Source organism: Ammodytes marinus (genome assembly GCF_949987685.1).
Source record: "Ammodytes marinus genome assembly, chromosome: 7".
NCBI classification, from domain to species: Eukaryota; Metazoa; Chordata; class Actinopteri; order Uranoscopiformes; family Ammodytidae; genus Ammodytes; species Ammodytes marinus.
This window is the reverse complement of record NC_137211.1, coordinates 24,779,065-24,802,669: the sequence shown is the minus strand read 5'-3', so window position 1 is coordinate 24,802,669 and position 23,605 is coordinate 24,779,065. Positions and strand designations below refer to the sequence as shown.

Genomic DNA, 23,605 nt, shown 5'->3' with positions numbered 1-23,605 from the left:
TGCATTTAAACAGAAATAAACGGCCATGACTTTCGTCTGTCGGCATAAGCCTATTTAGGGGATCCTCACCTTTCTCCTTGTCTTGCGCATACCTCCTCCTTTACCTCCGTTCCTCTCTCTCTCTCTCTCTCTCTAACTCACTCTCTCTCTCCCTCCCTCCACCTCACACTTCACTCCACTCTTTCTCTCTTGATCCTACTAACCCACCCACTCATCCCTTTAGCACACAGACTTCGGCGAAAGGGTTTTACCCCATGCTTAAGTGTTTTTTGGCCAAGTCTTTAATCACGTCTGGCACAAGTTCACAGACTTGAACAATGGTGATATATCTATCCTCAGTACCTTTATCTATCTATGTCTCTCTGCTCTCTATCTATTCTTCTATATCAATCTCTCCTCCGATCCATCTGGCACCCACTCTCTCCCCTTTGGGTCAATGTCTTATCCCCAATGCGCACACATTCAAGTTCTCCCATCCTCCATAAACCCCCATTCATCCTACCTTTCTCCTCCATCCTCTCACCAAGCATTTATTCCTTCCTCCTCTCCTCCCTCCAGCACTTAGACTCAATCCCCCCATCCATCCATCCATCCATGCTCTCTCGTTCCCCCCATTTTTTTTTAGGGATCATTTGAATCCCCTTCTTATGTCTATCCACCATTCACTTATCCTGGGATATTTGTGTTCTATTTAGGGACACATACTAATCACTTCTTTCATTTTCTCTTAACGTAACCATATTTTCTTGGCCTATCCTTCCATGTGTCCTCAATTGTCATTTAAACCTTCTTGCATCAACTTAAAAATGGCGTGAAGAGAGAAATTAGAGAGCTCATTGAGAGTGCTTTCAGACAGCATGCAGTTGCGGGTGTAAACGTGACAGCAGCAGCAAGGCAGGTCGCAACCACTCCTGTGAACATGCACGTCTCTCGCAGCTGCAATCAAAGTTTATTACGGCAAAGGGGGGAAGCACATAAACAACAGCGAGGAAAATGGATTTTTACTGGTGTCTGAGAATCTGACACCGCTGTTTCAAAATACAGAACACCTATGTCGAAGGCAGCTGCGGCAGCAATCCCTTACACCAAGACAACATACATTATGAGGAATGTAGTAAGAATTTACAACTGTAGACACAATTTAAAAAAAAAGATTGCAAACAATATCGATGCCAAGTGGTGTGACATTCTGTGACAAATGTGTTACAGTTGTCAAGAAAGCATCTGCTAAATTGACAAAATTTGAAATAATACAGCTTCAGATACTCTCCATCATGACCAGTGACATATTGAGCAATACATCCAACTTTGTCTCCATATGCAACCATGCTTCTAAACATAATAACATGTCCAGGTCGAAAATAAATAGGATTCATATTTATCTTATTTTCCTTCCTTTTGGCTATTCTTTATATATTTTCTCCTCTCACTCACATTTTTACTTTCTCCTCCCTCTTTCTCTCTCTCTCTTCTCTCTCTCTCTCTCTTTTAAAATTATACAGACCTCCACATGTACACAAACCCACATACAGTAGGCTACACACCCTCTGTACCTGGGATACATCCACACACAGTGTGCATGGTGGTTGTATTGGAGATAAAGGAAAGCAGACGGGGGAGAAAAAGAAAGCCACAGATGATAATAGGAACAGACAGAACAGAGAGTGTGGGACGAGAGCCAAGGGCATGACACAGAGAGAGAGAGAGAGAGAGAGAGAGAGAGAATGAAGGAGAAAGTGATTTTAAAAAGACAGAGCAAAGAGGGACCGATAAAAGCCAAGGACAGGAGATGGAAGAGGAGGAGGAGAAAAATTAGAGAAGAGATTGAATTGGGAGGAAACTGAGAGAAAAAAGGAGAGGCTGAGAGCAGAGTGTCACCGTGTGTGTGTGTGTGTGAGCGAGTGCACACTTTATTTTATTAAGTCAGTTTTAGCCAGTAAACATCATGCAAAGGTGCTTTATATAAACTGATGTCCCATCCTGTGGCTTTCAAATTGTGTTTATGTGTGTACCATGTCCTCAATCAGCCTATTTTTAACCATTGCAAGGCCTATTTCCTTTGTTGTGTGTGTGTATGTGTAGGCAAGTGTACACGTATACTGTGTGTGAGTGTAATCAGTTAACCTGTGAGACTCTTTGGCTGACTGCTCTCAAGGTTTCTAGGCGTGGGGCTGTTGTGTCGTGCCACTTATCAGTGTTTAGGTGTCCTTGAGTAACACTGAAACACATACACCCCCCCCACACACACACACACACAAACACACACACAAACATGTTTGTGTCCGTGCATTGAAATAATTAACACATTTCTCAGTTGTAAAAAGAGGTGAAGCATGAAGACAAAAAATGTTGGAAGGACACGAGGTAGTACAACACACACACAAGACAATTTGGTTGGACAGTGGGAAATAAAGAAGCATCGGCATGTTTCTACACACACACACACACACACACACACACACACACACACACACACACACACACACGCACGCACGCACGCACGCACGCACACACACACACACACACACACACACACACACACACATACTGTTATGCAGACACACTCTAGTTTCCCACAGTGCAGTGTGAGTGTATTTGGTCTGTTAGCGCCAGGCTTATCTATGTCGAGTCATAACAGCTCCGTGTGTGTCCAAGAGGGTGTATACAGTGTGATATGAGGAGTAGATACATGTTTGCATACACACAGACACACACATACATTAACATGCAGAAAAGCTTGGGCACATATCGCAAGAAAAGGTCAAACTGTCATCAAACAGGAAATAATATTACAGCAAGAGATAGCTGTGCTTCCTGACAACATCTGGTGATGTACACACACACACACACACACACACACACACACACACTTTCCATTTTACTACCAAAAGCAGTGAATTAAAGTTTGCCAATTTTTATTTTCTATTGGACAACAGTGAATCATCTCTCAAAGCATTGTGGGATATATATACTAAACATATATACAACTACTTTAATGATTTTATGACATGTGTCCTGTCCTCTCTATTATAGGATATAGGGCAAAGGATCGCATGCATGAACATCTTTATTTTGATCCATTATTACCATCCATTTTAATTCAAACGGTGCAGACGTTCCTAACTACAGCTAACATGTGCACAGTTCACCCTTGACACTTTACTGTATGAGTGATGGGAAGATGCAGTGGATCATGTCTACCAAACCTCACTGAAATCACTGAAAAATTACATTTATATATGATCTCGAACCACTGATGACAGTGTATCAATAGGAGATAACCCTTGAGTGATGTATGGATAAGTGAGTTGTTTGGCAAAATTAGACTTACCATTGGATGTATATTTGCTGTTGACTTGCCTGTTATTGTATAGGCATGTTCAGTTCCTATCTCCATTTGTCATTCCACTGAGAGGACAAGGTCACTTGCCTTGCCTTTTAAACGGGTCATAGTGGAAGTGTTGGTCGTCGTGTTATCTAAAGAGGTCACTGTGGTAGACTTCATGTCTCTGGGCACTGCTGCTTAACAACTTGTTACTGCTGGTCATTATATTACTAAGAAAAAAAATCTCTTCTTTTTTTATACCATGTTTACCTTAAAAGGGGCACAGGCACAGTACCCAAGTGAAATCTGGATGATAATTTATTAATTAATTTTTATGTCTGCAAGTAACTATTAGCTGTTATGGAATATACTGTATCTTTGGTTTCTAGGTACAGGTGAAGGCAGCAGTTACTTATGACTGAAGACTGCTCTCCTCTATCTTTCACTACAGCACATCTAGTACTAAGCAGTACTATGGTCTTGAGTCTGGTGTTGGCAGGCTTTGATTAGTCTGACACACCACTGACTTCTGGTTCATTCTAGCTCACTGCAAAGGCTCTGACAGACAGCTGATTACTCTTAATTAGAAGGCGTTTTCAAAGCTCTATTCATGTGTGAACATGAGGTCAAAACTCAGAGGAAAATGTAAGTTTTCATATAATTCGGTTTAGGGTAGAGGTGTAGAAAAGAAGGGAAAATCCAGTTGAAGATCAATGGCACAGGATTAGGCCTGTGTCAAGATTTCTGTAGGCAGAGAAAGGAATGGTGTCAGATGAGTGTAAACGTCACATCAGAAGAAGAGATGGATGGCAAATAAAGCTCCTAGAAAAAAAGAAAACGAGAGACCTCTGGATCATGTTGCACCGTCAGGTCAGTGTCCTACTTGGCACTGATGCCCCGTCAGCATTCCTAAAATGGGGGAAAATGGCAAGGAAAGAGGAAGGATGGGATGTTATGAAAGATTCATTTCAAACTATCCACCTTCTGATCTCTCACATTCACAGTAGCGGATGGCAAAGGACGTTCATTTGAATTTCCACTTGTCAATATCAGTGAAATTTGGTTCGAATATACATGCACTAGTATTATTTGCACAACTGTCCACTAGATCTTCTGACCCAAGGGAGTGTGATCCTTGACAAACTGCCTGAAGGAGTGTATTTCATATGTATATCATGAGTTCCATTTGAAGGAAACAGAGACACATTGAAGGAAGCGAGACACATTCAGATGGACTTAGGAAGGCAAAGGGTGAGTAGGAAAAGGAAGTAGACCTACAGTAAAAGTGATAGGTGAATAAGTGAGGGAGTGGTTTAGATAAGGACGTGTACAGAGCTGAGCCAAGCCGAGCCACTCAGTCTACCAGATCTGGAAAAAAACAAGATAGCCAACGTTGGGTTTATCAGTAAGGGATGGGATTCACATGCAGCTCTTCTTCACATCACAAACAAATGATGGGCTCAACTCTAGTCATTGGAAACTCATCACATCTGCAACTGGATTATTATACTATAAACTTTATATTGTTTTACTTTACTGAGCAATTCAGAGGTGGACTTGCTTGTGTGTTTCGGGCCATTGTCCTGCTGCATAGCCCCAAGTGCGTTTGAGCTGCAGGTCATGGACTGATTGCCGGACATTAAGTGGTTTCATCAATTTTAGCAAGTTGTACAGGTCTTTAAGCATCAAAGCACCCTGAGACAATCACACTTTCACCATCGTGTCTGAATGTTGGTGTGATGGTCTTATTATGGAACTATATGTTCATTCCAAAAGCTTCCACTTTTGACAAATCAGTTCCAAAAGTCTTGGGGGTCACCAAGCTGTTTTTTGGCAGACAAGCCTTTATCTTCTTTTTGGTAAGCTGTGGTTTTTGCCTTGGAACTCTCCGATAGATGCCATTTTTGTCAAGTCTCTTTCATATTGTGGAATCATGAACATTGATCTTAACTGAGGAAAGTGAGGCCTGCAGTTCTTCAGATGTTCTTCTGGTTTCTTTTGTGACCACCTGGATGAGTCGTAGATGTTCTCTAGGAGTAATTTTAGAAGTCAAGGCATACCACTGCTAACTGCCTACCTCAAGTTTAAAGTTGCTTTGGATAAAAGCGTCAGCTAAATGTAATCCAATGTAACAAACACAGATACGGTCAGGGAATGATTGGGGTCATCAAAGTCTTAGTCTAGCTGCCCAGAGTAATGTCACCTTACTTCCTGCTGCTGAACTGTTGAACTTCAACACATCGTTTATTGCACTCCCCGAACTAACTTATTCTGTTTTACCTGGAAAGACAGTCTCAATGACAGGGATGGTTGATGGGAAATTAAGGGCTCAAGAGGCTAGTTGAGAAGTAAATATAGGAGAGTAGAAATGCAGACGGATGAGTAATGGATGGGAGAGGATCTGAGGACAGGGGAAGGGTGAAGTTTAGACACAGTAGCTGGTGATTTGACTGTTTGGACAGGCAGTTTATCTAATTAGAGGGGCCCTGTGCAGTGAGCAATGAAGGGAGTGAAGGATGGTCAGCCGAGTGTGTTTACCTTTTCGGGCGCTCCTAGATTCCTGTCCTCCCTTAAATGGGAGGTTTCGGACACAACGATAATGAGAACTGACAGATAGGATGCTGCTGGCACGTGTGATGGGAACATCTGAGGATATGTGTATGTACTGTTCAACCGTTTAACACCAAATAATTTTTTTTAATGTATAACGTATGACTTTCTTGGAGGCTCCTCAGTTCCTGGGACTATTTGGTAAAAAAAGGGCCAAGTGATATCAAAGCCATTCACCTCTAAACAGTCTCTTTGGATATGATATGCTCAGGCAGGGTGGAAATCCCCCTTAAGTTTCATTGTTATTTCAGTTCTGTGCTGTGGATCACTGGCTCTTGGTTCTGGTTCTTGGTTGACCCCACGTCCTGGGAGAAGCGCCCAGAACACTCTTGACATTCACAATGGAGCACAGGGAACACTTTGTCCTCTTCTCTCTATCTCCTTCTCATCCTTTCATTTTTGATTTTTCTCTGTCTCTCTTACTGTCTCTAAAGTCATTTCTCTGTGTTTTTTCATGGATCACTCTATTCCCTCATAGAGAGAAAGAGAGAGAAAGAGGGAGGGAGAGGGATGGAGAGAGAGAGAGTGAGAGAGAGAAAGAGAGAGAGATTTCTGTGGGCTCAAATGTCAGGAAGTCAAGGGTTTCCCAGCCAAGCAATTACACAGACTCCAGGACAATAGCGACACACACTTGCACACACACACTTGCACACTTGCACACTTGCGCACACACACACACACACACACACACACACACACACACACACACACACACACACACACACACACACACACACACACACACACACACACACACACACACACACACACACACACACACACACACACACACACAGCCTCACATACAGCGATACACACACAAGCACACAGTATAACCATTAGACTCACAACTTCTAAGCCTACATCACACATATTTTCCGGTTGCCACCTGTCACTCACACTGAGGGCTGTACACACACCTCCCCACACACACTCAGTGAGGTCAGGTGGTTTTCCAATCTACCCAGCTGTGCGTTCTCCAGAGCAGTAAAATGGTTTTGGGTCCGGTGTTGGCAGGCTTTGATGACTCTAACACACCACTGAGTCCTGGTTCATTCTATCTGCCTACAAAGGCTCTACCAGACGCCGTCTCAACTGTTATTCGGCACTGCAACTGCACCTGCTTGGGAACAAACACACACACACGCACACACACACACACACACACACACACACACACACACACACACACACACACACACACACACACACACACACACACACACACACACACACACACACACACACACACACACACACACACACACACACACACACACACACACACACACACACACACACACACACAATGCTCTGCTCACATTTACAATGGACTGGGTTCCAAGCTGGCCTTAAAAATGTCCTTTCCTTGCCAGCGGAGAAATGTCAGATCTTTAAAGTTTTTGAAAATGTCTAAATTACCATCAATGAGACAGCTCTCAAGTCCTTGATGGCAAGAAAGTAGCTTTTTTTTTAAAGGAAACAGTATCCCCAACTCTTTCAGGTACGATAGGCTTTCAGGTAAGCTGGCACAGCATTTTAAAAGGTTTTCTTCTGAATGGAAATGCCAGTCTATTGTTTCACCCCACCAGCAAGCCAAGCTTCTCAGCTACTGTAACATATCTAAATACCAACTCGAGGAAGTAACATGAAATTTAATACATATATTCATGTCTGGCTCAGGATGATTTCTCTTAACTTTGGTGATATTTGAGAGCATTGGGCCAAATGTTTTGTTTTTTTCTTTTATGATATTACCATTAGCTGAAATTTGTGCGTATTGCTTACTTGCAAGCCATACTAATGCGGTGAGCTTTAACAATCACAGAACTGATAGCACGGCTGTGGAGTCTTAGTTACATACAGCTTAGACCAAATCCTTACAATGCACAGGCTTTATAATTACATATTCAAGCTGTGGCTACACAGATCCTTTGGTCAACATGGCTTAACACAAAAAAAATATAACAGTACTGACTTTGAGTCAAGGCCCCTCAAGTCAGTGAAATACTAGTTCATGGTCAATCAGGGAGGTTTATAGTCCAGTGTTTTTTGGATGTGATATTTTTTCAGTGTTGAATCATTTTCTATAATTATAGGAGAGGCGTGGAACAAAATGAATTCTTTCCGGGACTTTTTCACAGACTTGTTTGGCCTCTCGTGCAACATGACACTCATTTCCCAGAGTCCTAAATATAATCTGGTCATTGGGGTTTTCTTACTAATGCAACATTCAAATATGAAACTGTTGAAATGATAAATTCAGCTCGTTATTTTAGACACTTAAACTGCTTCCCAAAATCTTTTTAGCACTTTCCATGGTCTAAACTGGAAATCGTTTTTGTTCTTTGCTCATTCTTAAAGTGTAGCTGGACAATTCAGTTATTTTTTAGGTAATACCTTGGCTTCTTTTGATATTTCCATGAATATAAATGAGAGCCTCTGCTGTAGCTGTGTTTTTGGTCAAGCAGGACGCTATAGGAGTGTTTTGGAGAGCAGAATCTATCAACTCTACTCTTCTCATCCCCATGACGTAAATCATTAATGAGGAGTTTGTATCTGCCTGCACCTCTCCCTGGTCAGTCCCGGGCCTGCAGTGCACAGCAGTCTGTGTGTGTGTGCGTGTTCGTGTGTGTGCTTAGCCACATTTTGTGTCTGAAATGTGAACATGTGTTGTATTTCTTTATGTGTAAATATCAGTCAGTGTATATTTGTACAGGTATGTATGGAGTATGGTTCTGCTACTGCAAGTTTACCTTGACTGTTTGCATTACTGTGTGGGTATTTGTACTGGCTGGGTGTGCACGCGAGTGTATGAGGGAGTTGATGCATACACTGGGGGTCTTTGAAGTGTAAAGTAACAGGCCTTTTTAAGTTGTGGGATGTGAAATATTAATGTGGGCAGGAGTGCTGCTCTGGGAGGGTGAGTTGAGAGAATGAGAGAGGACCGAGGGATGGATGTGTGTTTAAACAACAAGTAAGCAATGATCCATGATGCCTCTTGGAGCCAGTCCATTATTAAATTGCCCTGATATAATTTGGTCACGCCCTGTCACATACTATTGCCATGTTTGAAAACAAAGATAGCAATACTGATATTTTGGCAATTTAGAATTAAAAAAATAAAAAGGACTTTTGTTAAAATGTCTTTTCAGCGCACACAGTTCAGACAGGTAGCATATCTGGAAGAGATATTCACAGATTTGGACAACAAATAATTAATAATAATGATTTTTATAAAAAGCTTTCTCCAGAATCACTGAAAAAGTTTACATTATAGCACGGTTGGAGTCTTCCGGCACTGCAACATACAAACCACATGTTGTTACTGTTGTTCTTTTCTTTGTGTTCCAATGCCCTGTCAATCTAACTCAGTGAATAAAGGCCTGAAAAGAGCTCAGTGGAGTAGACCTGGTGAACTTGGCACTCCTTCTGAGTGTGTATGTGTGTGAGTGTTAACGGCTAAACTGAGCGATTAGAGGACAGGACAAAGGACAGAAGAGGCTGAGACCTTCATAGAGATCCATGTGTACTTTCTGGTGCATGTTTTATGAGTCTGTGCGTTTGCGCTCACACATGAGTGTGTGCGATTGTGTGTGTGTGTGAGGCCAGACGTCAGTATTGACAATAGCCTGTTGAGACCTGGGAGGAGACTGGCTTCGTTAAAAGAGGCCTTGAACAAACAGAGAATAGAATCGGAAGGATAGAAGAAAGGAGGGAGGGATGGGTGTATGGGTGGGGTAACCTTTGGTTGGGGAGTGGGAGAAAGAGAGGGAGAAGAAATGGAGGGAAAGCGAGGGAAATGGTACAAATGAGGTGAATTTGGATGGAGATCAACAACGCTGGCAAGAAATGTTTTGTGTGCGTGAAAATGTAGGTTAATAAGGATAGACCAAAGAGAGGTCAAATTCAAGAAAGACTCATTGGAGGCTAGAAGGAAGAGAAAAGGGATTAGGAGGTTATGGCTCCTTTCAACTGAGCAGCACAATTCGGTTCACCAACAGTATCCTTATTAGTAGGTGGGGTAAAGGATCTAAAAGGGAGGAGGTGATCTTTGATAAAGGTAGAGGGAACTGAAAGGAAAACCACAGGCGTCTCTGAGTAAAGGTTAGCTTTGAAGAAGGACAGAGGTAACAGGGTAAAGTGTGTGTTTTTGTTTGTGTGTGTGTGTGTGTGTTAAAAAACAAAAAAAGACAAGAGAATTGGCCTCCCTATTTCTATGCAAATTAAAAAACTATGGGTAGGCGTTGCAGCTGTGTGTGTGTGTGTGCGCGCGTGTGTGTGTGTGTGTGCGCGCGCGCGCGTGTTTGTGTGCTGGTGAAGTAGGGGAATCAATAACGGATAAATAAATTATAAACCACAAAAATTTGAAAATGCACCAGCACAAACAAATGATTCGAACTACACGAGGAAGAGGAATAGGAACAGGAAAAAAACATGGTCACTGCAGGGTGCATGTGTAGGTCTATGTTTGTGATCCTGTGGTTGTAATGGAAAATATGTGCCGGATCAGTTGTGGCGCTGTTAAGGTTGTCAGCAGGGCTTGACATTTTTACACGCTTATGTCCGGTCTGTGACATCAGAGTGTTTTGCAGGCTTATCAGCCTTTGTGTCTGGTGTCAGGTATCAGTTTATGTGAGAGAAAGAAAAAAAAACATATTCACATGCAGCCAAGTGCTTAGAAGTGCAAATGTGCTGAAGACAGAAAGAGAACGACGGAAGGCTGCAAGGAAGGAATTTATTTAACAAACACCAAACCCACCGAGACAAAGGAAACCAAGTATGAGGAGAGCTGAGCAGAGGTGGAGGAATTGTTTTAGCCTACTGACGGCCAGTCACACACATTTCTGCTGATCTACTTTTCGTACTTTGTACGGACTACACATTTACAATTAGCCTAATAATATGAGTTGCAGTTGCATATGTTGCCCAGCTAAGTGTACAATTATATGAAGGTCAGACAATAGTCTGCCATCTTAAACGAGTCACGGCAGCTTTGTGTTCAGAGTATAATAAATAATTAATTCATTTAATACATAAAACAAAAAGGTTAATGGCCAGCGGAAATTATGCATGCTTTTTTGTAAAGTCTATCAATGCAAATTGTATTTATAAAATCCAATTTGCATTGGGATATGTTCACCATTAATTTTAAATATTGAATATTCAAAATACAAATAAAAAAAACTAATTAAATTAAATGAACTATATTAATAAAACATGCAGAAAATAGTACGGTTACGTAAAACGGTTAATAAGAGGGAGGGCTGAAATAAATACAGAGTAAAAACTGAACCCAGAAATTAACCATAACAATATCATTTCTGGTCTAGAAAATAGAAATTGTTTTATTCTACTCCCTGGTAACAAGGGAGACACAAGCAACAGTATATCTGCAGTTGTCTACACACATACACACACTTGTTCTGCCAGTCTGTGGTCTCCAAGGACCTACTGTGTGTGTGTGTATATCTGTGTGATAATGAAACCTGCTGACTGGCAGTTGTGATTGGCTACCTCTGTGGCCTCTAGATGGCTGTCTGAATGGTGCCAGCTAGACGCCAGACAGGCACACTGTGTGTTTGTGTGTGAGGGTTAGTGTGTGTTTCTCCTGTGACTGAGTTTGTTTGCTTGCATTTGTGCTTACAGTACATGAAAGTACCTTCATTCATGATTGTGTGAAAATGTATGAGTGTGGATCTCCATGTGTGTGTGTGTGTGTGTGTGTGTGTGTGTGTGTGTGTGTGTGTGTGTGTGTGTGTGTGTCTGTGTGTGTGTGTGCGCATCACTGATACATACTGTGCCGCGCCCTGCTGTCTGGGACCTGATTATAAATACAATACATGAATCCATGTTTTGTGTGTATGCCCCATACCCTCATAAGGTGGAGCTTTCCACCCTGCTGGTGTATCCTATATTTATATCTGTCTTTTTTCCCTGTCTATCTGGATTGTGGATCTTCTTAAAATAAATCCTTAACAATAGTGCAGGTGATATACTGATGACTTTGACACTACGTCAATGGCATTATTAAGGTTTACTGAAAAGCTTAATAGCTCTTTATTCCTATATCATTTTTTTTAGTCTTTTATCCATCATTATCCTCCGTCTGTTAAGGGATGTCTGTCTATGTTGTTCCTATATGATTTAAAATATTCACATTTTGGATGCTTCCCAGTATAATAATGAACAGTGCTCATGGAAACATGAGGGAGGGGAGACTTTGGCTTGTTTGTTAAATGGCAAGATTTCATGATGAAATTAAATAATCCCAATCAGAGGAGGAGGCTAAATGAATGGGTGCCAAAGGTCTGCATACAGTTCAACTTTAGTTAACTTTGACATCAGGATTCACACCCTTAACTAGCAAGACAACTTGACAGTGCTGGCCTTTGAGTGGACGGAGAGCTGGAGAGTCTAAATGTATTAGGCTATATTAGCTTATTAGCTGTGTTGCACCATTAACTTTACATGATCCCCCTGTTTGCGAGCAGAGCAATGGTTTGAATGCAATGTTACATCTTTTGATTAAACAGTGTGAACTTATTGCCCTGTTATCGGCTGAGGTATGCTAACATGTTTGCTAACTGATTGTTGCAAGCTTGGTGGCTCGGAAAGCCTTATTTTCCCTCATTTATTTTTTGTTGGACAAAATAATGCAATGGTGAACAGCATGCCAATACTAAGTAAACACATCAGTATACAGAAAATATAGAGAAGCTATAACTACGATCTAGGAATTAGGCTACTATGTCAAAGAGTTTCCGGCCCCAAGTATTTCACATGGATGAGTACTTGATGGTGATGGTGTGACCACTGCCTTGATTTAGAGTGTAGAAGCTGTAGAAGTTTGCCATTTGTGATTTGACCTGTTACAAAGGGTATTGATACTTTTTTTAAACAAGCATATTCCTTCCTTCCTTCAGCGCAATTAACATCAATTCTATTTCCCAGATCCACATTGGGACGTTACATAGTTGGGGGCTCGTCCGGGATTTTCAGAAGGTAGCTCTCCCTTTGTGCAGTTTGGCAGCAGGCCATGCTGTGGGTAAGGTTTCTGGTACAGGATTTGGCAGGGTTTTCGTCTAGTCCCTAAAAAAGATGGTGGTGGTTGGTTTGTACCGGGTGTGGTGTGGGTTTCTCTTTTCGTCCTCAAAAGGAGGCTTTAGTTTGAATTTTGCTTCATTTGTAATGGTGTCCTTTCCTCCTCAGATCAGTTTCTGCATGTTCAGGGCAAGTTCACCTTTTTTGGGGGATTTGCTGTAGAGCATTTTGGCTTTTGGTTGCCTTGTTTTACGTTATTATTAATACATTGTGTTGATTTTTGTAAACAAACGTCTCTCATCCTTCCTTCTGTCCACATAATATCAATTGTTAGTCCCTGATCCCCATTGGGATGTAACTGTCCCAGCTTATCTTTAATTCACATTTGTGGCTGAATGGAAGAAATGGGCCTAAATTACCCAAGTCAAGTCCTCTTTGTTGAGAAAATGGCCCACATGCAACTAATGTCTGAATGTCAAACACACGATGATCTGACTTTCTATTACTCAACTCTGGATAAGTCCAAAATAACACCTTCTGTGTCGAACAATGAGCTCACTGAATGGGTGAGCTGACATTTTAAAAGAATGTGTAAACTTTTGAAGGAACTTTAAACTGGGATTACATCCAAATGTCAAGTGCACCCGTATCCTAGCCTCATCCCTGATCCTTATCACGAATAGATCCGCCATACAAATTGCTGTCCCACTGAGAAACACACTGAACCAAAGACCCACATGGTCCCAACCAGAGCTTTGAGGATTTATTTGAGGAATCATAATAGGAAAAAGACACTGCAGCTCATGGGTGACACAGCGAGGGAGTGACTTTACCTCTGGACTGTGGCAGAGGGAGTGGCGTTGAAAGAAAGAGGAGGGTGTGAGTGTGTGTGCTCGTGTGTGTGTATGACAGAGAGAGAGACTCTGCTTTCACACCCTGCTGAGCAGTGAAAGAGTATCAGTCACAGAGAACAAGCCAAAAGACAGAGCGTAAAAGTTAGACGAAAAGGAAGAGACACAATAAAGGACAAGGACAGAAGGAAGGGAAAGAGGGAGAGAGAGAAGAGTTGACTGAAAGCGGCTTTCTGTCTTCCGTCCCACCCCCTGACTGTCTTCCCCTCCTCTCTGCCCCGGCCGGGAGCGAGAGGAAAAAGAAAAGGAGTGCAGAGAGAGAGAGAGGGAGAGAGAGAGAGAGGGAGCTGAACCACGCTCGCTCTTTAGCGCAGGACTCAGGAATTCCAGGACCTTTGGAGTTGTGCGCACACACACACACTTACACACACACACACACACACACATGCTGCTTTTTTTGTGGTGATACAAATCTCAACAGGACTAAGGGAGGGAGTAAAAGTATAATTAGAGAATTGGCCCCTTCCAGCCCATTCCTGTGGACTATTTTGCCCGTGATGGCACCTGCCAAGGGGGGAGAGTGACTAGGAGGACTGGAACGGGACATTGCTGATAAAGGTGAGATTGATTTCCTTAGAATGCTTGGAGCTCCATTATCTGTCTTAATGTCATCTGCCATGCTCTATATCCATATCAGTGCAGCTCTTTATTATGGTCTTAAATGTAATGAGTAACTGATGTAGGAAGAAGTTTGTGTGTTTGCTCATGGGGTGTACAAGTTGTGCGAGAGAGATTGTCTCTGCTGTTTATACAGTTATATTTATTCATGGTTCTCCATTACTTGAGTTAACACTGGAGCTGGGTGGGGGGGGGGGGGGGGGAATCACCCTGTGTAGGCGTTTGTGTTGGAATAATGTATCTCTGTTAACTGTGCTTTATTGTGTGGTGGTTTCATGTCTGTGTTGATCATCAGGGTGATTTCCTTGAGTAACACAATATTTTCTGGAGGCAGGCAGTGTATGCTATAGTGAGCGGATTTTGTGGGTTCGTTAATTAGATCTGATGAGTGGGTGATTAATCTGAGCATAAGTCAGGAGAGGAGAAAGAGTTTGGCGTGCACGCAGGAGAGTGTCTGTTTTTTTCGACGTTTTCATTTCCTGACGGTCCGCCGGTGGAAGTGAGGGGATTTGCAGGGAAATTATTATTGCTTTTGCAGAGAATGTGTCTCTTTTCAGTTGGCATTGAGGTAACGCTGAAGTTATGGTCTCATAAGGTCTAAATACATGTTACAGCTTTGAAATGTGACCAGTTTAAAAAATAATAATTTAAAGCTTCTGTGCAAGGCATCGAAACATTGTACCTGAGCAATAAAGCATTGTTCGCTTTTTGAATGAACAAAACCAGTAGACACACAGAAGATTAAAAGTCCTTGGTCCTCTTACACCTGCGGGGTTGTGTGCGCCTCCTCCCTCCATCCTGCCACACTCTGCCACTTTTGTTCCCTAATCTCATTTGCTTCTGCCTTTTCTGCAGGTTTTCTTTGCTGAAATCCCAGAACTAATGACATAGGCTTATCCCATAGCACTCTGCCTTTCTCCCACCCCTCTCTTTTCTCTTCCTCATCCTCCTCATGACAATTCCTCTGCCTTTACAAAGCTTTAAATAGTTCTCTTTCATACTATTTGTAGCATCGGCGTCGGCTTTTTATATACCCAGCAATCACCACAATGTTTGGTGTGTCAGTGGGTGTATAAGTGCCTTTCTAAGCTCACAGGTGTGCATTTTGTCTGTCGTCTCACCCATTCAGTCTTGTAATCTGCAGGTCACAGTGCTCTTTTCAAGCCCTCCACTCCACACACAGTAACCCTTCCATTATCTCACCATTGAAGCGCACATTAACCCTTAATTTACCTTTGTAGTGAGGTGTGTTCTTTGTCCAACAAGGTGCTACATGATAGTTATCTTAAGGTTATTCAATTATGTTCATTCAAAGAGCTCTTGTTCTTTGATGTTGGTGACATCTTGGGTGATAAACAGTCGCTCCTGAGATGGAGCGCTCCTTCGTCTTACATCTTTATAGCTTTGATGGAATCTCCACTTGACAGTGATTGCTAGGTTTTTCGTGTTTTTGTGTGTTTTGTCTTACAATTTCTATTTTGCCACTTTTTGCTCCATTGCTTCTCTAAACAGTAACCCCAAAGATTTTAAATAGCAAGTCTGCTTTCTTACCAATCTTGTCAAAATTGTGTGACAATGTATAATACTTTCTGTGGGTTCAGAGGGACCTGTTTGAAGTCTATAAAATGTCCTCAAATGATGTCACCTGAGTCAGCTTCAAAGTTTGACTACAAATTTGAAAATATAAAAGCACTTTGGGGTGCGGAGTGAAATGAGCATACCAAACCTCTGCAACCTGCCCCCCTTCATCTCTGCTTAAGGCTAGTGCTCCAGGCTACATTACCTGCTTCTCGCATACCACACCCCAAACTGCAACCAATGGTGGTCAGGTTGCGTTTGGTTCATGTAGTTAGTTCACCTGGCTCTGACAAGGACAAAGATTAATATGCTGGTCTTATTATATGAATGTTTAAAAATGTTTTAGGGGGGATGGGACTGTCCACCTTATAGAGGTGCAAGGCTAAGTTGGTATCAGTCAGTGTGTGTGTGCTTGCATCCGAAAGATTCCTTAAAAAGTGCAGTACAAAGAGGGATTTTTGAGAACCCTGCAGCTTTAATTGAAAAGTTTGGATTCCACATCTGTTTTTTACAATCATGTTACAGAGTATGGGCCAGCACTCTTTAACCTAAAATGTTCCTGAGTTTCTGTAGGTCACTCTTTGCATAGTCAGTTGGACCAGAGTATCTGTCGCTGCTCATGCTATTTACCTTGCTCTTCTGTGAGTGTTGCTGCTGATGAAAATCTTAAACACACAACTTTGCCTTGTATCCCAGTATGTATCCCATAGAACTGCACACATCTAATAGCTCTCCCCGGCCCTGGTTACAGGTTGCACTCAGACATCATTTCTCATCAGCGAGCAGCAAAGTGGACATTTATTTAACCTAACAGCTCCTGTGGGTTCAAGGTGGGTCCTGCTGATTACCTGGTGATGAATGGACCACCAAGGTAACTTCATGGCTATACACCCCGACAGCCACACCTTCAAACCCATTAACCCCCATCTCAACCGTTCCTCGGCGGGAAAAACCATTAACCTTCCTCTTAACCCTTTCCTCAGTCTGAAATATCTACCAGGTCAGCACAAAGTAGGTTACAAATGTGTAAAGCAGAAACAGAATGGGGTAGGATAGTATGGTACAATACATAATGTGTCCCTAGTCAAGACCATATATATCTTGTTTTGGTCTGTCAGTGTTAGCTCTGTCTCGTTTGCCTGTTTGCCTTCTTTCTTCTCTATGTGTTTTGAAGTATGGAGAGAAGAAAGCAGAACGAGAAGCTGCAGAGGACTGATGAGGCTAGGTAGAGAGAGAGAGAGAGAGAGAGAGAGAGAGAGAGAGAGAGAGAGAGAGAGAGAGAGAGAGAGAGAGAGAGAGAGAGAGAGAGAGAGAGAGAGAGAGAGAGAGAGAGAGAGAGAGAGAGAGAGAGAGAGAGAGAGAGAGAGAGAGAGAGAGAGAGAGAGAGAGAGAGAGAGAGAGAGAGAGAGACTGGCCAGCAATGCCAGTTTTCCCTTTGTCTGAAATATTTAATGAGTGTCTCTGCTCTCTTGAAATATTGACTTTTTTCCCATATAGCCAGAGGGGACAGACGGGAGCCGAGGTTGTTCCCCCTCGTTCAAATAAAAAGCAAAAGGTTGTTAGCATCAAACTTTCATTGGATTATTTTATTTATTTATTTTTCGATCCTTCTGATAAAAAAATAAACACATGATACATGCCCTTGATTTGGAGCTCATGGCTAATGAAGGGTAAAATGTGTGTGTGTGCGTTTGTATGTTTTTGTGTGTGTGTGTGCGTGCATGTGTGTTTGTGCATGTGAGTAAGAGACACTTTGTATGCAATTGCAGATCCGTGTGTTACAGTGTGAAAAATATGTTGACCCCTGACCCTCTATGAATGTCTCTCCATTTACTGACCTTAAAAAACATTCATGCACATCTGAAAGTAGTATTTCCTGCTACATTCAGACGCCATTCTTCAACAGCTTACATGATACTGGGTCCACTCCTCTAGTTTGGATATCAGGTCAGGACATTCTTTCACTTCTGGATTATTACACACACACACCCACCCAGTATGCAGAACATAATTGAATGTAATGGAACAGAATCCTGCTAATTACATCTTCCTTAATCAGTCTCCAGCTTTTACCATTTAAAGTTGTATAACCGCCTTTGTGCATTTTGTATGTGCATCAGTGTGTTACATCAGCAGCTCTCAAACCTTTAATGAAATATTTGTGCAGCACTTAGCACTTACATCATCACGTCTTATCATTCAGTAAACCATGTGGACAAAACAGAGGGAATAAATTCAACTATAGGATACAATGCAGGAGAGTAGATGGGATGTTTTGAAGGGTGTTATTTGATATGTGTAGATAATCTCAACATGGATGGATGGATGGATGGATGGATGGATGGATGGATGGATGGATGGATGGATGGATGGATAACAAAAGAGTTGAACCTGAGGTCAGTGAAGATAGTTCCCCACTAATTCATCACTGTGTTGTTCCAAAGGTAAGTTACTCTAGTCTGGTGTAGATCAACGTTTGGATAACAACTTAACGGATGTTAGAGCTCACCCTTTTGAAGGTGAAGAGGATAATAGAGGAAATGAGGAAGCGGCACCGAAAATCAATCAAGGACGTGAAAGAAGTGTGTTAAAGGCCGAACTTTGTCTTCCTGCAATGTAAATATATTGATTTTCAGTGACTCAGACAAAGCTATCTTATGCATTGATTGACAAAAGAAACATTAAGTAAGTTGACTAGAGAAATAAAGAAGAATACATTTTTCCCACTAATATACTGTAAGTAAAATCCTGATATGCTAGACTCAGGGGAAATACTGATGGTCTGTTGTCATTAGCAAAGCAGTAGGAGGGTAGAAGATAGTTATTGAATCCAGATGTTAAGGACATTCATTGGGGAAATCTCACCCTCCTTATGTCTAGAGCTAATTATGGTTGTGTGAAAAGAGTCAATAGCTGAGTTTTGGCACGGTGCCAAAACAATATTTTGTTTGGTGTAGTATACAACATTTAAAGTCAAACTTGAATGGCTTACACAAGTGATTGGTTGACCAGATTTTTAAAAAGCTGTACTGTATTACAACTAGATTGATCCAGAACTCGCTTGGGCCTTAAACAATATCTGGTTAGTACTGATTGAAATTAACATAATCATGATAATAAAATACATTGATAGCTTAACCAAGAATGAGTAAACAATATTACATATTTGACCCACCAAAGTAAGAACAAGATCACCCTAGGTAAAACGTAAAGTGATTTTGTCTGACTAGCTGTGTAGACGGAGTGAATGTAGCTTATGGTAAATGGTAAATGGACTTGTATAGCGCTATATCTCCGTTTATCACAGACTCAAAGCGCTTTACATTGTTTTGTACACATTCACCCAGTCATACACACATTCATACACCGCACGCAGGGTAGGCTTAGCACTAGGGTGCTAAGCTAACTAAGCTAACTATCGGGAGCAATTCGGGGTTCAGTGTCTTGCCCAGGGACACTTCGACATGTGGCGGGGAGATGGGGGATCGAACCTCCAACCCTGCACACCAGAGGCGAACTCCCTACCCACTTCGCCACTGCCGCCCACAAACACGCTTAATTGATGGACCAGTAGATGAATATCACCAGGTTAAACCAGAAACCCAAAACACTGGAATGAATGAGGTCCATTAGGTTTATGTATCTGCATAGAGGTCGTAGATGTAGGATGGTAAAGTGGCAACGTGGCTCCATGTCATCAGATAAAAGCAGCAGACCACTTCAGCCTGCTGATGGCCTAAAGTAAAGGTTAGGCTGAGGACAGAGTCTGTTTCAGTTCACCGTCAGTTCACAGACTGTTCACAATGAATGAGTGGAGGTGGAACGTTGGTTTTCAATTAGGTTATTGAGCAAATATTTAGATTTACCCAACTCTAAACTAAAATATAACAAAAGTAGCAAAAACTATCTCACTAACTGGTTTTGATCCTTTTCGAGATATTTGTTTTTGTCGTACAGAAATGAACTCCCCTGTAAGACAGTGTGTTCATCCCCAGGGAACCAGGTTCACAAAAGCTGTTTGTTCTGATTGGGGAAACATAATAGGGATACACTTTGTAAGTCATGAAGTTTAGTCTACAGGGCTGCTGTCAAATGTACCAAGTCATCAAAAATTCACAAAAAAGCTGCAACAATTTTGGTCAAAACAGGAACAGTCTTGCAGTAGAAAGCGAAGAAAAAAAATTGATTTAGTGGATGGGGTTAGTGCTGATTTGTTTTGGCACGCCGCAAGACCACACTCCCCGCTTGACTTGGACTTGGACTTAAGCTCCTATTCATTCCTCATGTTGCCATCACCACACACACGCCACTACTCAAACGATACTCAACTGTAATATGACTGTCACTCACTGATAGGGGTTTGGGTTTAATAGCATTTAATAAAATCTGAATCCTTATCAATTTCATAAAACAAAGTGATACATAACTTGATATCTAAGAGGTGAAACTCAAATTTAGATGATATATGCATGGGATTTGAGACAGGATTCCTTAGAGATTACTTTCAGTCAGTAATAATTCATTTTCTACCAATTTCTAAACCAGATCCAGTAAGAAACTGGACTGTAACATACTTCAGTTTGAGCTTTTCTTGGCAATCAACCACTCACATTTACATTTTTGTAACGCTGTGCTTTTCAGAATCAAATTTATAGTATTCTGCCTCCCTCAATATTGATTGTAGGACCAAACATTTTATTTAATCAAACTTATTCTTCACCCCTTCTGTATCTGTATAATATCGTCTTTGTGCTCCTTTTTTCTACATAGCCTTTCCTGCTAATCCCCCTTCTCCCACTCTCTCTCTCTCTCTCACATGCAAACGCGCATACGCAAAAGCACACGCACAAACACACACACACACACACACACACACACACACACACACACACACACACACACACACACACACACACACACACACACACACACACACACACACACACACACACACACACACACACACACACACACACACACAGACTCATTCCCTTCCTATCCTTCCTAATTTCTTCTGTCTTTCTTGAAGGCTCAGGTCCGGCTCCTTCGCCAGGCTGACCTGTAATTGCACTCCCATTTTTTTTTTCATTTTGAAGAAGTGTGCATGCGCCTGTGAGTGAGTGTGTGAGCTAGGACTCCGATGCTGTCCTGTCCTATCACCTTGAACGGTCATGCAGTGTTGAAGGTGAGTTAGAATTAGGAGGCTTTACACAGGAAGATAGGGAAAAATAACGAGATTCTCAGCATCCCTGTCACACACACACACACACACACACACACACACACACACACACACGCAAAAACACATTATCACACACATACAAGCACCCCTATAGTTTCAGAAACCGTCCCTGTTTTACACACACACACACACACACACACACACACACACACACACACACACACACACACACACACACACACACACACACACACACACACACACACACACACACAATGTCCCAGAGGAGTGCTCCAGGGGCTTATGCAGGGGATTTTGCTGTTCTGCAGTGTGCCTGTCAGATAAGGAAAGGAGACGCAGGCCTGCCTGGTGACACGCCACTGAGCGCGTGCAGTACAACCTTCCCTCTTTAACCTGTCACTCAAAGACACCTGCCACCCTCCGCTGCCACTAGTGATGATACAACTCACACTGGGACTGTCTGGTGTCTCATTTGGTAAACTCACCAACATACACACACCATGGCAGGGTGTTTTATTTTTATTTCGCTGAGTTCCCTCACACCTCCTCTGTCTCTGTCAGGCAGGTTTGGCTGTGAGCGTGATCTAATGAGAAGACCCCAAGAGAGGACGCAAAGCTGCACACAAGCTAGTTTTCTGCTATGCACCATATTTATGTTTCAACCTTAAAAGTGGAGTCAGCTTTTCTGGAGGGTGCTTGTTGTCAAAACCGCTTCTTCTCAATATCAACTCATAATCCACTGTGTGTGTGCTTTAAAAATAAATCCAGAGTTACTACACAGCCTAGGCCCTGCAAATAGGCATGTTTCTAGCTAAGGTGTGCCCCCTTTGTTTAGATTCCAGTTTACAGATAGTAGGCTGTGCATTACTGTAACACCAGATTTTGTTTTTCAGCGCACACAATGTACGGACAGATGGGAGATATTCACTGATTTGGACAACAAGCATTCTCCGTAATCGCTGACTCCACCTTTAAAACTGTCCTGATTTCTATTATTTCAATAAAAAATGGCAAATAATTGGTAGTTTAAGGGAGAATCCTTTGCTCCCCTACAATCCTGTTTTATCCTTTTGACTTTATTTGTCCCTTTCTCATTTTTTTATTTCCCTTAAATCCGCATTTCTTCAAAAATAAAACCCAATTCCCCTGTATTCACCCTCCCTTTCTTCACATCCTCCCTTCCTTGGCCTGTTCCACTTCCTTTTTGTCCCTTTTCCCCATTAAACCCCTTCCTTCCCCCTCCTTTTCTCTCCTCCCTCCCAATTCCTTCTCTCTTCGCACCACCTGTAATCCTGCTTACCGCTGTTCGGCAGCTGCTCAGGATCACAGTTGGATAAAAAAAATGTAAAAACAATCTTATATAAAGCAGAGAGAGAGAGAAAGAGAATTTTGGAGTGCAAATTTATTGCAACGGTCTGTTTTCTTTCTGCCGATGTTCCGTCTAAATTATTTGTATTGGCCGAAGATATCCTGTGTTGCCAACAGTGATTTGGTGCAGTGATGACTGATCTGGCTTCCACATAAACTATTGTTTTCCATACTTTTTTAGAGACGTATTTTAAAAATAATTGAATTGTTATTACTATTTTTGATGAGTTTAAGAAAAGATGAGAATGAGTACAATAGAACAGGTGACTGGTATGCCCTAGGGCTGAAACTATGTTTCACTGCTTCATCTGTCTTTTACTTTTAACAAGCTGAAGTGTTTGGTACAACATAGAAACCAGTGAACACAATTTTCAAAAGGTAGATCCAAAGAACAACATAAAGAACTTATTCAAACCGCTTGTGACATATTGGCTTGATCATTTAAAATAATTAGGTATTTGACCAATTCTTATCTAATGTATGATCCAAAATAGGCTTCGTAAATAGCATATTTTTGATAATGGCCAAAACGCAAGGCTGCATCTGACTTCATAAAGAGGTGAGAGACATGTTCATATGTTCCACCTGCCTTTGTTCATGTCTATGCATGATATACACTGTAGCGGCCAGTCTGGGATTATGACACTGAATGAAGATGTGCAGTTGTGTTGAGGCTTGACAAGCTGGTTGCTCTTACACTTTCCATCTGCAGGCATTAACCACCTATAGAAATTCTGCAAATCTTCTGCATTTTCGACAATTATATTCTTATATGTAATATCTCGCACAACGCCCAGGAGAGGCCTTCATGTTGTGTTCAGTCCTGCCTATAGTAGCCAGTTTCCCTCCACATGCACCCACCCTCCCATGGAAACCCTCTTGCCTATACTACGCCCTTGGCCTATCCAGCACCACCACCCACTTTACCCACACCCTCCCCCAGCCCCA

General features: G+C 41.9%; 1 protein-coding gene across 1 annotated transcript in view; it reads left to right on the top strand.

The window, feature by feature from the left end:
• Window positions 1-13,934: 13,934 nt before the first annotated feature.
• Window positions 13,935-23,605, top strand: part of sema3b (sema domain, immunoglobulin domain (Ig), short basic domain, secreted, (semaphorin) 3B) — an 89,482-nt gene continuing 79,811 nt past the window's right edge. Inside the window, exon 1 of the mRNA XM_080031899.1 lies at window positions 13,935-14,448. The gene's annotated coding sequence lies outside the window, so the exon portion shown is untranslated. The remainder of the gene's footprint in view (window positions 14,449-23,605) is intronic.